General features: G+C 30.0%; 10 non-coding genes across 10 annotated transcripts; 1 reads left to right on the top strand and 9 right to left on the bottom strand.

Annotated features, from left to right (window-relative positions):
- Positions 1-4,352: 4,352 nt before the first annotated feature.
- Trnav-uac lies at positions 4,353-4,425 on the bottom strand. The gene has a single exon. It is a non-coding gene; the product is annotated as a tRNA-Val (tRNA).
- Positions 4,426-4,864: 439 nt separating this feature from the next.
- Trnav-uac lies at positions 4,865-4,937 on the bottom strand. The gene has a single exon. It is a non-coding gene; the product is annotated as a tRNA-Val (tRNA).
- A 210-nt stretch (positions 4,938-5,147) lies between these two features.
- Trnav-uac lies at positions 5,148-5,220 on the bottom strand. The gene has a single exon. It is a non-coding gene; the product is annotated as a tRNA-Val (tRNA).
- Positions 5,221-5,439: 219 nt separating this feature from the next.
- Trnav-uac lies at positions 5,440-5,512 on the bottom strand. Its single transcript has one exon. It is a non-coding gene; the product is annotated as a tRNA-Val (tRNA).
- A 2,212-nt stretch (positions 5,513-7,724) lies between these two features.
- Positions 7,725-7,797, bottom strand: Trnav-uac. Its single transcript has one exon. It is a non-coding gene; the product is annotated as a tRNA-Val (tRNA).
- A 176-nt stretch (positions 7,798-7,973) lies between these two features.
- Trnav-uac lies at positions 7,974-8,046 on the bottom strand. The gene has a single exon. It is a non-coding gene; the product is annotated as a tRNA-Val (tRNA).
- A 1,353-nt stretch (positions 8,047-9,399) lies between these two features.
- Trnav-uac lies at positions 9,400-9,472 on the bottom strand. The gene has a single exon. It is a non-coding gene; the product is annotated as a tRNA-Val (tRNA).
- Positions 9,473-9,605: 133 nt separating this feature from the next.
- Positions 9,606-9,678, bottom strand: Trnav-uac. Its single transcript has one exon. It is a non-coding gene; the product is annotated as a tRNA-Val (tRNA).
- Positions 9,679-10,007: 329 nt separating this feature from the next.
- Positions 10,008-10,080, bottom strand: Trnav-uac. Its single transcript has one exon. It is a non-coding gene; the product is annotated as a tRNA-Val (tRNA).
- Positions 10,081-10,220: 140 nt separating this feature from the next.
- Trnal-aag lies at positions 10,221-10,302 on the top strand. Its single transcript has one exon. It is a non-coding gene; the product is annotated as a tRNA-Leu (tRNA).
- Positions 10,303-17,500: the final 7,198 nt, after the last annotated feature.

The following is a 17,500-nucleotide window of genomic DNA, read 5'->3' as shown; positions in this document are numbered from 1 at the left end:
ATTGGTTTTCGTGAGAGTAATGTATTTTTTGCAGTTTTTAAGTTCTACAAACGATTTTATCAAAATTGTAAAATAGGCTGAAAAATTAAAAATAAAAAAATTAAATTTTTTTTTTAAATAAAGTTTTGAAAATGTACAAAAACGAAAAAAAAGCGAAAACATCAAAATATGCACAAAAAGAGTAAAATATGCTCTAAAAACTCAAAAATATGCCTTAAATATGCTAAAAAAGTAAAATCATGCAAAATTATGCTCTTATGGTAATATATGCAAAAATATGCTCTAACAAATCGATGCCAAAATTCTTAAATTGGTCTGAAACGTATAAATATCTTATCCATGAGTCCATACGACGCACCACAAAAAACATGCATTTGCATATTTTGGTTTCCTTGGTCATGACAATATATTGCTCTATAGTTAGTTCTATAGACTATTCTGTAGTAATATATGTATGGATAGTTTTATAACATAGATTGTTCTTTAGCAAAAACTTAAGACCATTATAAACAAATTTAATTAAAATAGAAATAGATTTAATAAAGAAACAAAAATAAATTACACTAGTTATGTCAAATCACTCACCCTTTTCTATTGTTGTTCATTCTCCTCTTTGTATTTCCTTGCATATATAAAAACAATATTTACATACAGTAGTTTTCCGATTTAACGACCATTCAATTCTACGAACATCGCATTTAACGAACAAGCTAATTTTTCCTATTGACTACCTTAAATAACGAACAAAACTTGTTTTTTTGTACTCTGTTTAACGAACTAATATAAACATTATTATTTAAATTAAGATAAAATAACATTTATCAAAAATAACAAATAACCTAAGTTGTAGCAAGCGGTGCTTTTACATCCAAAACTGTACCTCATTCTGGGTTCTTATTAAATTTTAGTTCGATGTAGCTATGTCCGTCCGTCCTTCAGACAATGACTTTAACGCTCAATACTCGCTTAACAATACGAGTACGCTGAGTACTAACCGATATCTCTAACAAATTTTATGGGAATCGGTCCATAATTGACTTTACCCTCCATATCAGGCCCCCCTTAAGAAAATTACATCAAAGCTCATTACTCGCTTAAAAATACGAGTATAGAGATGAACTTCGAGAAATAACTTTAAAGCTAATGACAGAATTAAAAATACAGCGATTAAATTCGACACAAATATGGTTTGAAGGTGGGTATATAAGATTCGGAATTTTGTGTTTTGTGCTATTTTTATAAAAAAAGAATTAATTTTTATAAAATACATTTAAAAAAAATTTTATGTACCTATTTTTAATTATTTTCCTACCAAAAACCCACGTTTTACTTAGTACTGCATATAACGAACTTTTCAATTTTACGAACAGGCCTGACAACATATGGGTTCGTTAAATCGGAAAACTACTGTACTTATTTCAACACATATGAATGTATGTATGTACATATTTATGTACATACATTTTAAGCAATTTCTTTTTCTTTACTTTTTTCTCATCATTTTTTACAACTTTTCCCCTCACACTTCTTTTTTAAACAAAGTTGTTTCTCTGTAAACTCTCCCACTGCCACCCTTTGTTAAACACTTTCTCATCACATAACAAAACGAATGACGAGACAAAAGAAAACCACCGACCGGCGCTCGGCCTAACAAAATTGCATTGAATTTTTTGGAAACTTTAAAACATATTTTTAAACAAATAATTTAACACTTTTTTATAAACATATTTGCATAACGGTATTAATAAACAATTTGCAACAAAAATATTAAAATATTAACAATTAATTAACATTTTAGATTAATTTAAACATGACAATTAACAGAAAACAACCGAACACTTTAGAAATTTTTGAAAACTAAAGAACAAATAACTAAAGCAACAAGAAGTAATTGTTGTTGTTATTTTTAGTACATTCTTTAAAGAGCAAAAATCTTATAACAATAACAACAACAACTGCAATAAGTGATGAATGCTTTTTGTTTTCATTAGTTTTCTTAATATTTGTAAAGTTTTTGTTTATTTGGTTTTAATGTTACAGTTTAAATTAAGCTAAAACATTAATTAATTGTTAATAATGAAATATTTTTGTTTTATAATATTAAACAAATGTTAATTTATATCATTGCATAAAAATATTTATTAATATGGTTGTGGAAATTAGTGTAAAATTTGTTAGAAAATTTACAACAATTTGCAATTTGTCAAATTTATTAAGGCAATTGGCAGAAGACGTTGTTGTCGTTGTTTCTTGGTTTCCAGGGCCATTCGTAAGTAGCCAGAGATGAATGTAAGTTTTGTTGTGTGTGAGTGCAAGAGGGGGTTTATGTTAATAAAACATAAATATATTGTTGTTATAACAATATTAAAGTTATTGTTTAAAGAAGAAATTCTTTAAACAATTCTTGAAAAAAAAGAAATACCCAGTACTAATCTACATAGTAAACTATAAAATAAACTATAATGTAGACAATAGACTAGACTGTAAACCAGACTAGGAACTAGTCTATAGACTAGATATACCACAATTTATAGACTTTTTTGGCATTGTATACAAAGTGCTATATTTTCTATTTTAATTGATTTATTCAAAATTATATAATTGATAATAATAATATTATTTGTCTACATTATACTAACAACAACAAAAGTTTAATTACATTTCGCTGTGAATTGCAAGAATATAATAACTGAATTAACTCCATAAATAGCTGTTCGTAACTTAAGCAACTTTTTCATCTTCTTATGAAAATCTTTGGTCCTTTTGAGTTCCAAACACCTTTATGGAATAGATTAGTTACTAATGTAGTTCGTAATGAATCCCAAGCGGATTTTAAGTCATTCGCAAGCAGCAATGTTTTCTGAAACTGCGAGTTTCGACCCAGCGCTTCAGAATGCCGTACAGCATCTCTAAGGGACTTGAGTCGGAAGATTTTGATGGACAATCTAATAATTTGGTTCGCATTACTCGATAACTACTCTTAGATCAACTTTTCCAAAGGTATTGGTTTATTATCATGTTGAAAATCGCAATAAAGTAAGTTGTTCTGTTCGTTGTTCTCAATCATATAATTCATTTTGTTGGCGAAAAACGTCCCAAGAAGAAAAACAATCCAACTCTGTTTGTGTTTTAACATCAGGACTAACCCTTCTCTTCAAAAATCATGGCCACACCCTTAAATTTTTGCTCTCCATTCATTATTGGGCCTTCATTAAAAGGATATGTTATAATATATCCTTCAGCCTTTGAGCCTCACACACTTTGCCTGAATTTAAGAAGGAAATGTGGACCCGTTTATAAATAAAACGGTTTTTTATTAGTCTTGCGTAATCTATTTCAATATTCTACCCAAAATTGTACAGAATTTGTAAAAAAATCGAATTTCTTTAAGTAAACTCTGTGGCATGTTACTGCGGGAAAAACATGGAGGTCAAACAATTAAGGTTGTGGGCAAGATTTTTGGTGAGTAGAGAAAGTCCTGATGTTGAAATGCAATTAAAATTGGATTGTTTTACTTTCTGGGACATTTTTGGCCAACAAAATGAACCAGAGGATTAAGTACATTGAACAGAACAACTTACATTACTGCGATTTTTAGCACGATAATGAACCAAAACCTTTGACAAAGTTGATCTAAGAGTAGTTATCGAGTAATGGGACCCAACTCTTTGATTCTCCATCAAAATCTCTCGACTCAAGTCCTTTAGAGATGCTGTTCGGCATTCTGAAGCGCTGGGTCGAAACTCGCAGTTTTAGAAAACATTGCAGTTTTCGAATGGCTTAAAATCCGCTTGGCATTAATTACGAACTACACTAGTAACTAATCTTTTCCATAAAGGTGTTTGGAACTTAAAAGGACCAATGATTTTCATAAGAAAATCAAAAAGTTGCTTAAGTTTCGAACAGCTATTTATGGAGTTAATTCAGTTATTATTTCTTGTAACTCACAGCGAAATGGAATTAAACTTTTGTTGTTGTTAGTATAATGTAGACACATAATATTATTATTATCAATTATATAATTTTGAATAAATCAATTAAAATAGAAATTATAGCACTTTGTATACAATGCCCAAAAAAGTTGCTTAGGTTTCGAACAATACTGTATATGCTAGACTATAGACTAGACTAGTCTATAGTTCAGACTATAGACAAGACAATAGACCGGACTATATACTACTACAGACTAGACTGTAGACCAGTGCTTTGGACTAGACAATAGACAAGAAAATAGACCAGACTACAGATTAGACTATAGACTAGACTAAAGACAAGAAAATAGGCAAGACAATAGACTAAACTATAGACTAGACTAAAAATATTTAGTTAAAAAAATATATATATATCACATGTGGTTCCATCCAGGATCGAACTGGAGACCTTCTGCGTGTAAAGCAGACGTGATAACCGCTACACTATGGAACCCCTTAAAGGGTTAATCAATTACGACAGTTTTTAGTACTTTCAAGTAAAACTAAACTAAAGAATAGACTGTAGAGTATAAAATATACTGGACTATATGCTAGAATATAGACTGGACTAGTCTATAGTTCAGACTATATACAAGACAATAGACCGGACTATAGACTACCACAGACTGGATTATAGCCCATGCTCTAGACTAGACTATATACAAGAAAATAGACCAGACTACAGATTAGACTATAGACTAGACTAAAGACAAGAAAATACGCAAGACAATAGACCAGATTATAGACTAGACTATAGACTAGACTATAGACTATACTATAGACTAGACTATAGACGAGACTACAGACTAGACTATAGACTAGACTATAGACTAGACTATAGACTAGACTGTAGACTAGACTAATAATATTTAGTTAAAAAAAATTGTCAAATGTGGTTCCATCCAGGATCGAACTGGAGACCTTCTGCGTGTAAAGCAGACGTGATAACCGCTACACTATGGAACCCCTTAAAGGGTTAATCAATTATGACAGTTTATAGTACTTTCAGGTAAAACTAAAGAAGTCTTAGAAAGCAATTTATTTCAAAAAATTTCGTAGAAAAGTGATCGATCGATTCTTATCTCAATCTTAAGTACAATTTCTTTATCTGAACTGTTTAAAATTAATTTAAAATGAAATAACAAAATTAAAAAAATATAAAATATTCCAACCACATGGTTCCATCCAGGATCGAACTGGAGACCTTCTGCGTGTAAAGCAGACGTGATAACCGCTACACTATGGAACCCCTTTAAAGGCATTGCGAATTTTTGAGTTCTGTTGGCTTTAGTCTATTTTTAGCAACTATATTTTTTTATAGCATGCGATATTTTTTAGATTATAAAAAAAAATCCAATTAAATTTATAATAAATAATGCGACATTTTTTGAATTACAACATTTTAGCATATTTTATTAAAAATTAATAACGCGTTAATTCAGTTTTACTTTGAAAAAAGTTTACCACTTGGTTCCATCCAGGATCGAACTGGAGACCTTCTGCGTGTAAAGCAGACGTGATAACCGCTACACTATGGAACCAACTTATAAATACATTTCTCTAAAAACTATCTTATACTTAAGCAATCATTTTTACAATATATAAATTACATTCATATATTTTTAATAAAATAATTCATTATTCAATAAAAGTACAAGTGATTGTATTAATTTTCAATAAATTTCATACAACCAATTACTGTTATTGATATGATTAAGATACAAAATAACTGGAAATATATAGTACGAATTATAATTGTAATATTAAGTTTATATATATAACTGTCATTATCCATATATTGTATACAATTTTTTTAAATGTGTTTATTTTCTGCTTTTATTTTTTCAATTTTTATTTTATTTTTTTCATTATTAAGCTTTAATTTTTTTTATTCATTGTATCATCAGTGAAATATAATACTGAGTAAAAATTACAATATTATAACCATATCGTACATGTACAGAGTAAGTACTGTATACTAGTGACTGGCAGTCTACCTTTTCAGCAAGCTAAAAAATCACCAACAGACTGCCATTATCCACACAATACTACACGACCAATAACAACAATAACAATCTCATTATATTTGTACCGTATGACCTGTAACATTATTTTCATAATAATGCCAATGGTTGGCAATTTTATATCATTTCAGTGTTATTATAAAGTTCAGGGATTTAAAAGAATTAAATTTTCACACCTTCAAGAATAGTATCTTCCAGATCTTTCAAAGTCAATTAAAAATGTGTAAAACTAAAGACTTTTTACATTCAAATTAAGGGGATTTATCAAATATGTGGAATTTAAAATCAGTTCTAGATCGGTTCTAGTTCAGTTGTATTTCGGTTATAGTTCAGTTCTAGTTCAGTTCTAGTTCAGTTGTAATTCAGTTGTACTTCGGTTATACATAGTTCAGTTCTAGTTCAGTTCTAGTTCAGTTCTATTTCAGTTCTAGTTCAGTTCTAGTTCATTTCTAGTTCAGTTCTAGTTCTAGTTCAGTTCTAGTTCTAGTTCAGTTCTAGTTCAGTTCTAGTTCAGTTCTAGTTCAGTTCTAGTTCAGTTCTAGTTCAGTTCTAGTTCAGTTCTAGTTCAGTTCTAGTTCAGTTCTAGTTTAGTTTTAGTTCGGTTCTAGTTCAGTTCTAGTTAATATCAAGTTCATTTCTAATTTTGTTCTAACTTTCAGAAGATTTTCTGCGGAATGATTTCAGTCCTTTAGTTAACTGCCTTATAGTCCGGGAACTCACATTCTGTCACTGCGATTGCTTGACTTTTACGAGTGTGTGTGCAGTGAATATCTGGTATTATTTTTTTTCACTTCCTATACCCTACAGAAATACAACAGATTAAGTTTTATCAGGACAAAGCTTGTAACATTTTAAAGAGAAGATTAATAAAGAGTAGAATCAAGTTATTGTCATTTCTTAAGATTTCAGATAGTGTTATGAAATTTAATGTTAAAGTCAAGTTTCTTTATACTAGGGGCCATTAAATAAAGCTATAACAGTATATAATTATTCTCAAAATTTAAAATCATTTTTAAATATTTGTATGAAAAAATTTCATTATGTATTTGAAGAAACTAATATTTTAACAACTAACTGTAGCTATTCCGCTTGTGTTCATATATAATTTCATTTGTATCCCCTCCCTTAATTTACAGATCATAACGAGCTACATGACAATGGTGAAAGTTCAAATTATTACACGTATAAACAGACCAAACGACCGACGGACATGGTGTACTCGAAACAAAAAAACTGATACTCCATGACTATAGCTGCTGCTGAAGGTGTGAATACAATGTTAATGCTGTTTATTTTTTCTCTATATTGTCTCTTATTTGGAGGATTGAAAAAATACGCAATCAAGGTAATTAAAGTAATAATAACAGTGTACGTGGTCAAAAAGTAAAAAAAGCGCTTTTTTAATGATACTAGCAAAATGTTGACAAAAAAATCAGGTTATAGCAGGTGAGTGAAAGATTTTTGCATAATTAGGAAAACAAATTTTTATATGCATGTATGTAAAGGAAGGAAAATAGGTATTATTTTTATTATATGTATAGGACCTATATATACCTATACCTATACTATAGGTATTATTCCAATTATATGTATTTAGAAAGGTGCTAATATTAGAACCGATATCTTCTGAATGATAGAATTTTCCAAGTCTAGTTTACAGAATTAATATTTGGTGGATACCATAGGTTAAAAATTTTACTCGAAATTATTTAAATAAAAAAGCACAACATGGTTCCATCCAGGATCGAACTGGAGACCTTCTGCGTGTAAAGCAGACGTGATAACCGCTACACTATGGAACCCATAACATTTTTTGTTTTAAGAAGCTATATAAAAGCTTATCTACATTCGATTCCTAACCACTAATTAATCGACAACAGTCTTCTGTTAAATTAAGGATTTATTTAAAAAAAGTTAAAAAATCCTAAAATTTGTTATAATTACAATTAAAATTAGAAATAAAAAAATAAAGTCCAACTGGTTCCATCCAGGATCGAACTGGAGACCTTCTGCGTGTAAAGCAGACGTGATAACCGCTACACTATGGAACCATTTGTTAACTTAGAGGCAAATTTTAATGTTCGTCCCATGAAACTATTTAATAAACATAATATTATTGCATGTGATAAATTTTTGAAGAGATCTTACGATAATTAAAGAAAAATTTCTATCAGCTTATCTCATACCTATTTTATGTCATGATATAAAATTGTTTCTACTTATGTACCTGGTTATGCAAATCTTTTAAGTTTTTTTTTTAATATTCCATAAAATGATTTTTATTGAGCTACCAGCAGAATAAAAAGCTTATTCACATCCCGGTCCCATCCAGGACCGAATTGGAAACCTTCTGCGTGTAAAGCAGACGTGATAAACGCTGTCAGTCTGTAGTCTAGTCTATATACTAGTCTATTATCTAGTTTAGTCTATAGACTGGTATTTAGCCTCGTCTATAGTCTAGTCTATAGTCAAGTCTATAGTCTAGTCTATACTCTAGTCTATTTACTAGACTAGACTTTAGATTAGACTATAGACTAGACTATAGGCTGTACTATAGACTAGACTATTGACTAGCCTATAGACTAGACTATTCTATCTATAGTCTTTTCTATAGTCAATTTCATCTACAGTCTTGTCTAAAGTCTAGGCAATACTATGGTCTTTAGTCTAGTCTATAGTTAAGTCTATAGTCTAGTCTATAGTCCAGTCTATAGTCTAGTCTATAGTCTAGTCTATAGTCTAGTCTATAGTCTAGTCTATAGTCTAGTCTATAGTCTAGTCTATAGTTTAGTCTATTGGCTAGTCTATAGTCTAGTCTATAGTCTAGTCTGTAGTCTATTCTATAGTCTAGTCTATAGTCTAGTCTATAGTCTAGTCTATAGTCTAGTCTATAGTCTAGTCTATAGTCTAGTCTATAGTCTAGTCTATAGTCTAGTCTATAGTCTAGTCTATAGTCTGGTCTATAGTCTGGTCTATAGTCTAGTCTATAGTCTAGTCTATAGTCTAGTCTATAGTCTAGTCTATAGTCTATAGTAGTCTATAGTCTAGTCTATAGTCTAGTCTATAGTCTAGTCTATAGTCTAGTCTATAGTCTAGTCTATAGTCTGGTCTATAGTCTAGTCTATAGTCTAGTCTATAGTCTAGTCTATAGTCTAGTCTATAGTCTAGTCTATAGTCTAGTCTATAGTCTAGTCTATAGTCTAGTCTATAGTCTAGTCTATAGTCTAGTCTACAGTCTAGTCTACCAGTCTAGTCTACAGTCTAGTCTACCAGTCTAGCATAGTCTATGGTCTAGTCTTTAAACTGCAGCCTAGTCTCTAAATTAGCAGTCTAGTCTTGTCTAAATACCTTTTAATATTTAGATTTAAGTGCAATTCCTGGAATTCAAAATATTCGATGTCACCTGGTTCCATCCAGGATCGAACTGGAGACCTTCTGCGTGTAAAGCAGACGTGATAACCGCTACACTATGGAACCACTTGTAAAGCGTTATTACAGAATTTAGAAACTAATATATAGTATAATGTATAGTTCTCAAAAAAGTCGTAGCAGTTACATGTAAATAACAGATATTATAATGAGCAAAAGCGTAAAAAGTATTTAACCAACCTGGTTCCATCCAGGATCGAACTGGAGACCTTCTGCGTGTAAAGCAGACGTGATAACCGCTACACTATGGAACCACTTCATCATGTTGATCAAGAAAATGTATAAATTTTGAAAGTAAAGGCAATTAAATAAAAAAAATGTATGAAAACATTCAAAAGTGAAAGGTAACTATCATTTTATATGCAGTAAATCCAATGGCTTAAAATCCCCAACACGTTTCTAATTACAACACCGTGGCTGTGTCGCATGTCATTGACTCAATAAAACCAGTTTTTATTTTCATTTATAATTCCCTTCACATATTTCATAATTGATTTCAAATCTTTATTTTAAAATTTTAAGTTTTCAAAAATTTCCCTACACAATTTTTAATTATTTAAAGAAAAAATTCGTTCTAACAACTTGGTTCCATCCAGGATCGAACTGGAGACCTTCTGCGTGTAAAGCAGACGTGATAACCGCTACACTATGGAACCACTTGGTTGTATTAGAGACAAACAACTGTTTTGTTATTGCTTTAAAAGAAACGTTAAAACAATAAGAAATAAAAACTGTTGCTACATGTTTGTTGTGTGCGCTTATATTTTTATTAGGCATTTGTCTCAACTCATTATAAGGTAGCGTGGCCGAGCGGTCTAAGGCGCTGGTTTAAGGCACCAGTCTCCTCGGAGGCGTGGGTTCGAATCCCACCGCTGCCAAGTAGTTTTTTTATATTATCTCATTTTATTTTTTGTTTTTTTTTATCTCTAAGTTACTGTTAAATGTTTTTGTTTAAACAAATCATTAATTGTGTGTGTGTGGTGAATTTAAAAGTCTAATGTAAATAGATTTGTGTTTTTATAGCTTTATGCTTGTTTTTGTATTTGAATAACCATTGTTTAACAAATACTTTTTATTTAATAATAACAATTGAGTATCTTTTTTTAAATATATTTAGTTGCCAAGCATGTATTGTGACTAATTTTGTTGAAATTTATTAATCTAAATAATTGTGTGGGGAATAAGTATTCATTGTTCAAATATTTGAAAAACAACAATTATAATTGAAAAGTTAAAGTTTAATTTTAACAATAACTAAGAAGTTTTAGATAGTCTATAGTCTAGTCTATAGTCTAGTCTATAGTCTAGTCTATAGTCTAGTCTATAGTCTAGTCTATAGTCTAGTCTATAGTCTAGTCTATAGTCTAGTCTATAGTCTAGTCTATATTCTAGTCTATAGTCTAGTCTATAGTCTAGTCTATAGTCTAGTCTATAGTCTAGTCTATAGTCTAGTCTATAGTCTAGTGTATAGTTTAGTCTATAGTCTAGTCTATAGTCTAGTCAATAGTCTAGTCTATAGTGTAGTCTCTTGTTTAGTCTATAGTCTACTCTATAGTCTAGTCTATAGTCTATAGTGTAGTTTTTTGTTTAGTCTATAGTCTACTCTATAGTCTAGTGTATAGTCTAGTCTATAGTATAGCCTATAGTATAGGGTATAGTCTAATCTATAGTATAGTGTATAGTCTAGGCTATAGTCTGGTCTATTATCTAGTCTATAGTCTAGTCTATATTCTAGTCAATAGTCTAGTCTATAGTGTAGTCTCTTGTTTAGTCTATAGTCTACTCTATAGTCTATTCTATAGTCTAGTCTATAGTGTAGTTTCTTGTTTAGTCTATAGTCTACTCTATAGTCTACTCTATAGTCTAGTCTATAGTATTGTCTCTAGTTTAGTCTAGTGTATTGTCTAGTCTCTAGTTTAGTCTAGTGTATAGTCTAGTCTCTAGTCTAGCATATAGTCTAGTCTATAGTCTTGTCTATGGTCTAGTCTATAGTTTACACAATAGTCTAGTCTATTATCTAGCCGATAGTCTAGTCTATAGTCTAGTCTATAATCTAGTCTATAGTCTAGTTTATAGTCTAGTCTATAGTCTAGTCTATAGTCTAGTCTATAGTCTAGTCTATAGTCTAGTCTATAGTTTAGTCTATAGTCTAGTCTATAGTCTAGTCTATAGTCTAGTCTATAGTCTAGTCTATAGTCTAGTCTATAGTCTAGTCTATAGTCTAGTCTATAGTCTAGTCTATAGTCTAGTCTATAGTCTAGTCTATAGTCTAGTCTATAGTCTAGTCTATAGTCTACTCTATAGTCTAGTCTATAGTCTACTCTATAGTCTAGTCTATAGTCTAGTCTATAGTGCAGCCTCTTGTTTAGTCTATAGCCTACTCTATAGTCTAGTCTGTAGTCTTGTCTCTAGTTTAGTCTAGTGTATTGTCTAGTCTCTAGTTTAGTCTAGTGTATAGTCTAGTCTCTAGTCTAGCATATAGTCTAGTCTATAGTCTAGTTTATATTCTAGTCTATATTCTTGTATATAGTCTAGTCTCTAGTCTAGTATATAGTCTAGTCTCTAGTCTATAGTCTAGTCTATTGTCTTGTCTATGGTCTAGTCTATAGTTTACTCAATAGTCTAGTCTATTATCTAGCCGATAGTCTAGTCTATAGTCTAGTCTATAGTCTAGTCTATAGTTTAGTCTATAGTCTAGTTTATAGTTTAGTCTATAGTCTAGTCTATAGTCTAGTCTATAGTCTAGTCTATAGTCTAGTCTATAGTCTAGTCTATAGTTTAGTCTATAGTCTAGTCTATAGTCTAGTCTATAGTCTAGTCTATAGTCTTGTCTATAGTCTAGTCTATAGTCTAGTCTATAGTCAAGTCTATAGTCTAGTCTATAGTCTAGTCTATAGTCTAGTCTATAGTCTAGTCTATAGTCTAGTCTATAGTCTAGTCTATAGTCTACTCTATAGTCTAGTCTATAGTCTACTCTATAGTCTAGTCTATAGTCTACTCTATTGTCTAGTCTATAGTCTAGTCTATAGTGCAGCCTCTTGTTTAGTCTATAGCCTACTCTATAGTCTAGTCTATAGTCTTGTCTCTAGTTTAGTTTAGTGTATTGTCTAGTCTCTAGTTTAGTCAAGTATATAGTCTAGTCTATATTCTTGTATATAGTGTAGTCTATAGTCTAGCCTATAGTTTAGTCTATAGTGTAGACTATATTCTAGTCTATAGTCTAGTCTATAGTCTAATCTATAGTCTAGTATATAGTCTAGTATATAGTCCAGTCTATAGTATAGTCTATAGTCTAGGCTTTAGTCTGGCGCATAGGCAAGTTTGTAGTTTAGTCTATATTCTAGCATGTAGTCCAAACACTATTGCAGTTTTTGTTGCTGCATACTGTTGCTTCTTTAAAGAATTTTAATATTGTAATAACAACATTATATTTATGTTTTACTAACATAAACGCCCTCTTGCACTCACACACAACAAAACTCACATTCGCCTTTGGTTGCTTACAAATGGCCCTGGAAACTAAGAAACAACAACAAGAATCTCTTCTGCCAATTGCCTTAACAAATTTGACAAATTCACTAATTTCTAAAACCATTTTCATAAATATTATTATGCAATGATATAAATTAACATTTATTAAATATTATAAAACGAAAATATTTTATTATTAACAATTAATTAGTGTTTTAGCTTAATTTAAACTATAACATTAACACAAAAAAGAAACTAACAATTTAGAAATACATATTGAGCAAACTAATAATTGAAATGAAACAATAACAAAAAAGCATCCGTCATTCAATGCAGTATTTGTTGTTATTGTTTTTAAATGTTTGCTCTTTAAATGGAGTACTAAAAATAACAACAACAATAACTACTTGTGGCTTTAGTTATTTGTTTTTTGTTCTTTAGTTTACAAAAATTTCTAAAGTGTTCGGTTGTTTTCTGTTAATAGTTCTGTTTAAATTAATCTAAAATGTTAATTAATTGTTAATATTTTAATATTTTTGTTGCAAATTGTTTATAAATACCGTTATGAAAATATGTTAATAAAAAAGTGTTAAATTATTTGTTTAAAAATATGTTTAAAATTTTGCAAAAATTTCAATGCAATTTTGTTAGGCCGAGCGCCGGTCGGTGGTTTTCTTTTATCTCGTCATTCGTTTTGTTATGTGATGAGAAAGTGTTTAACAAAGGGTGGCAGTGGGAGAGTTTACAGAGAAACAACTTTGTTTAAAAAAGAAGTGTGAGGGGAAAAGTTGTAAAAAATGATGAGAAAAAAGTAAAGAAAAAGAAATTGCTTAAAATGTATGTACATAAATATGTACATACATACATTCATATGTGTTGAAATAAGTATGTAAATATTGTTTTTATATATGCAAGGAATTGCAAAGAGGAGAATGAACAACAAAAGAAAAGGGTGAGTGATTTGACATAAGTAGTGTAATTTGTTTTTGTTTCTTTATTAAATCTATTTCTTTTTTGTTAAAATTTGTTTTTAAATAGTCTTAGACGTGTTTTTGGTTATGTAGATCCACTAAGGAGGGATTTTTGGAAATCTGCGTAGTATTTATGGGTAAAAGGGGAAAAACGGGTAAAACAGGTTTTCTTATTTATCTTACATAATATTAGTGATACAAAAAAATCCTAAATGCACCTGTATCTACTCTTAAAATTAGCAGATGGGTGTCTGGTACTTTTTTGAAATTCGTACTTTTAAGGTGTAAAAATGTGTAAAAATGGTGATTTTGGTACCTTTTTTGGCCCCTTATAACTTTTAAACTAATTAACATAATAAAATTTTTATAAATATTTTGGATACATCTCCCAAAATTATGAGATACCTATTTCGTACTTTTTTAAAATTCAGTCCTTTTTGGGTGTAAAGGGGAGAAAACTTTATTTATGGTACTTTTTTTTATCACATTAAGAAAACTTTTTCAGTTTATTGAATTATTCCTATTAAATTACGAACTAACTCTGTAATATTTATTATAATAAAATTTTTGCTATTTCACTGGGTAAAAAAGTACCAAAAAGGGAAAAACGGGAAATTTAATTTTATATTCAAACTCATTGAGTCAATTTTAATAAAATTTGAAAAAGTAGTTTATTAACTCACACAAAATAAGCTATTGGTACATTATTTTGGAATTCGAGTACTAAGGCCCCTATATAGGACCAAATTCGAGTAAATTGTTAAAGCACAACTTTTCTGGAATAAATGAATGCCAATTTGAATCGTTTGAGTTTTATCTGTGATATATATGTAGATTTAAATACGGAACATTTTTGTAAACTTAATTCTCAAAAAAATATATAATTTTAAGCAAAAAGGGGAAACATTGTACTCTTTTTATTAGTACTTTCCACTTAGGTAAACTTTATTCCACTTTTGGTACTTTTTCTTCCTTCAAATGATACTCTATGTATGTTCTTTAATATGAACTAAAAACACATGATTATTAAACATACACGGTCCTCATTGAATAAGATTCTTTAAGAGTTAACTTTTTAGTACTTTTTATCTTATAAATTGTTCTTTTTTAATTTTCTAAAATATTCAACCTAGGAACATTAATTTTAACATTAATGGTCTTGACTGAATAATATTCTGGGAACTATTTGGTACTTTTCTATTCTTCAAATGGATTCTTTATAATGGTTAACCGGAACACACGGTCCTTATTAAATGAGAATTTATGGAGAGAGATCTTTTTACTTTTTCGTTTTTCCGATGATACTTTTTGATATTTTTACGATATTGAACATAGTTAGTGTATGCTAGTAGTCTATATACTAGTCTTTACTGTTGAATAGTTTATAGTCTTGACTATTGACCAGTATATAAACTTGTCTATAAATATGTCTATAGTCTTGATTACAGATCATAGAACAGGTTTGTCTATAAAACAGTATATAGTCCTGACTAGAGGAATAGTCTTGACTATAGAATAGTGTGTTTTCTCTACGACAGAACAGTTTATACTCTTGATTATTTAGCAGTCTATTGACTAGTATTTGATATAATCTATAGTACTGTCTATATAACAGTGTATAGTCTTGAATACGGAACAGTCGACATGTTGGATTATAGAAGAGTCTATAACCAAGACTAATATCCTTGACTATATACTAAATAGTGCTTTGCCTTGACAATGGAACAGTCAAACCTTTACTTTGAAACAGTTAGTTAGTTAATTAGTTCGTAAGTTAGTTAGTTGTTTAGTTATTTGTTTAGTTAGTTAGTTATTTAGTTAGTTAGTTAGTTATTTAGTTAGTTAGATATTTAGTTAGTTAGTTAGATAGATAGATAGATAGATAGATAGGTAAATAGATAGATAGATAGATAGATAGATAGATAGATAGATAGATAGATAGATAGATAGATAGATAGATAGATAGATAGATAGATAGATAGATAGATAGATAGATAGATAGATAGATAGATAGATAGATAGATAGATAGATAGATAGATAGATAGATAGATAGATAGATAGATAGATAGATAGATAGATAGATAGATAGATAGATAGTTAGTTAGTTAGTTAGTTAGTTAGCTAGCTAGTTAGTTAGTTAGTTAGATAGTTAGCTGGCTAGTTAGTTAGTTAGTTAGTTAGTTAGTTAGTTAGTTAGTTAGTTAGTTAGTTAGTTAGTTAGTTAGTTAGTTACTTAGTTAGTTACTTAGTTAGTTATTTGTTCTGCTATGTTAATTTTTGGATCCATCTCTATTTCAATACCTCTTAACGGTTATTTTACAACCAACTTCTATTTCTATGTTTTATTATTTGCATATGACAGCATTTAAATGGACTTATTTTCTGCATCAAGGAAGTTAAGACTTGTTGAGCCAAAAAAAAAAAAACTGAACTTTCAAAGCATTAATGTAAAATAAGAGAGAACAATACGTATGTGAATATGTAAAATTTTGTAATTGAAAAAAACCTTCTTTAAACAAATTTAAAAACATGAAATAGCACATGCAGCCATACGTAGTAAGAGAAAGACCCATATTGTCAAGAGTTTTTTTTTTTTTAAATATAGAGTATCTAAATCAATCCCCCCTCGTATAATGTACATATGTACGTATATTTAAAATGCGTTAGATAGTATGTAAAAAAGTATTATGCTTGAATAATAAAATAAATATATTTATGAGATTTTCTATTCCTATAGTTTGGGGTCCTAACATGCATGCATATATTGCTGTCATTTACCCACTGTGACATACATGCAAATGTATGACAAATATAAATATTATCATACACTTTCATATACACATACATAAAAAAACACAAAAACACAGCAAATGTTTATTATAACCCCAGTAAAAGCTTGGAGAGAAACAAGTGATTGCTTATTGTGTTTACATGAATAGAAATAATGAAAAAATTGCAGTAGCAATATTGGTTAAAATAAATACATACGGTGCTGAGCTACTTTCGGGCTCCTGCAGTTGTTTAGAAAGTGTGTTAACAATCATTATAGACACAAGAGTAGGATGCGGTTTCCTCAGTCATTGAGAACGAGTAGTAATGATGTTTGAGGAACATCAGAACTAGAAGAGAACTAGAACAGAACTAGAACAGAACTAGAACAGAACTAGAACAGAACTAGAATAGAACTAGAACAGAACTAGAACAGAACTAGAACAGAACTAGAACAGAACTAGAACAGAACTAGAACAGAACTAGAACAGAACAGAACTAGAACAGAACTAGAACAGAACGAGAACAGAACTAGAACAGAACTGGAACAGAACTAGAACAGAACTAGAACAGAACTAGAACAGAACTAGAACAGAACTAGAACAGAACTAGAACAGAACTAGAACAGAACTAGAACAGAACTAGAACAGAACTAGAACAGAACTAGAACAGAACTAGAACAGAACTAGAACAGAACAAGAACAGAACTAGAACAGAAATAGAACTGACCCAGAACTAAAGTAGGACTGAACTAGGACTGAACTAGAACTGAACTAGAACTGAACTAGAACCGAACTAGAACAGAACTAGAACAGAACTAGAACAGAACTAGAACAGAACTAGAACAGAACTAGAACAGAACTA

This window comes from Lucilia cuprina, chromosome 6 (assembly GCF_022045245.1).
Source record: "Lucilia cuprina isolate Lc7/37 chromosome 6, ASM2204524v1, whole genome shotgun sequence".
Classification (NCBI taxonomy): Eukaryota; Metazoa; Arthropoda; class Insecta; order Diptera; family Calliphoridae; genus Lucilia; species Lucilia cuprina.
The sequence above is the reverse complement of the archived record's forward strand: the minus strand, read 5'-3'. Positions and strand labels throughout refer to the sequence as shown.